At 39.9% G+C, this 1348-nt stretch overlaps 1 long non-coding RNA gene across 2 annotated transcripts in view; it reads right to left on the bottom strand.

Annotated features, from left to right (window-relative positions):
- The window catches only part of LOC118451833, a 10187-nt gene extending 8858 nt beyond the window's left edge, over nucleotides 1-1329 (bottom strand). For both annotated transcript variants that reach the window (XR_004841404.1, XR_004841405.1), the window contains exons 1-2: nucleotides 1220-1329; nucleotides 998-1130 (exon numbers count right to left, since the gene is read on the bottom strand). This is a non-coding gene — a long non-coding RNA (uncharacterized LOC118451833). The remainder of the gene's footprint in view (nucleotides 1-997; nucleotides 1131-1219) is intronic.
- Nucleotides 1330-1348: the final 19 nt, after the last annotated feature.

Raw genomic sequence — 1348 nt, 5'->3', positions numbered from 1 at the left:
CCCCAAGAAGAAAAAATCAGGTATGTTTTTAATACCTCCTACCCTACTCCTTTTGGTAGCAAAAATAACAATTTTGTCAACCTGCCTTCTAGGTGTGGACTATGTTGAAAGCCGGTGTACACAGAGGCATGATGGTGAGGAACATGTATTAGAGACTGTAGATTTGGGTAGCAAAAAGTAATCAATGGCCAACAGATTCTTATTTTTTGTAACAAAAATCAGAAACAATAAGAGTTGAAAAATGTATGTGGTTTTTAGAAAACTTGTTTGCTTTGAGCAAACAGCACTTAGATTGCAGCATCTGTACTGCCACCAGTGGAACTACAGTGATAAAGCACTATTCCAACTTGTTAAGGCAGAAAAGTTGAAAAACTTCAACTTGATAGCATACAAAAAATTTCAGTTAGAATTGTTAAATATTCAAAACTAAAGCAGTGTAACCGACATCAAAAGAGAGGAATTTGGGGCTAGTACCATTGTAACAACTTCATGCACAAAAAAAGAGCAATTGCAGCTTCATGGAGTATTGTAAACCATCGGTTAATGTTAGAGTGTGAGGTCTTTATTGTTCCAGATGTTTCCCAGATATTTCTATAAGATCATTTAAGAACCAGTTTAAGACACGTTCAGGTAACTTTTGAATGATGATGTTTTATGATTTACATTACAACACTAAATGAATTTAATTTCTTTCAAAGTCACTGTAGAAGTAGCGTCTGAGACTAACTTTACAGTTTTAGTGTAGTTTGATGAGCTGTTTAAAAACGGGGAATAATCTGGAGTAAGAAGAAGGTCTACACAACACTGGGTACCCAACTGATAAAATCTTGAGCTGTACCCATGTTGCAGATGTCAGTAAAACACTGCCAGTAACCATAGTCCTGATCCAGTCCCTTCCTACTGCAGTCTTGGCTTTTGCTCAGCAGGATGAACTCTATATTCTTCATTACAGTAGCCCAATTGTAATTTATGGCAGCAGCGATTTTGCTTCACTTACCCTACTTGGTCTTGAGGAGCCAACGTAGGTAACCACGCTGAAATTGAAACTGAACGTTACCACTTACTTTTATAGACGTCGCAAGTGTTTTATGTCTTTCGGGTTCCAGCTTCAGGGTGAATCTCTCCCTGAGCTGTGAAGAAGAAGAAGAAGAATCAGTTCGGTAAGATGCGGGTTACAGTAATTGCGCAAAAGAGCAGAGAAGGAAACGCAGCTGTGTACCAAGGCGTTAGCGTCATTGCCGCCATTTCATTACTCATGATGATGACAACCCTTCTCCGGGTTTGGGCCCTGTCCCGCTCTTTCCCCCTACCTTGAGAACTCGGGCAGTGCGTGAGGGAACACAACCCC

The sequence above is a fragment of the Egretta garzetta genome, unplaced genomic scaffold (assembly GCF_000687185.1).
Source record: "Egretta garzetta isolate BGI_Z169 unplaced genomic scaffold, ASM68718v1 scaffold172, whole genome shotgun sequence".
Lineage (NCBI taxonomy): Eukaryota > Metazoa > Chordata > Aves > Pelecaniformes > Ardeidae > Egretta > Egretta garzetta.
Note: the sequence above shows the minus strand (reverse complement) of the source record. Positions and strands in the feature narration are given on the sequence as shown.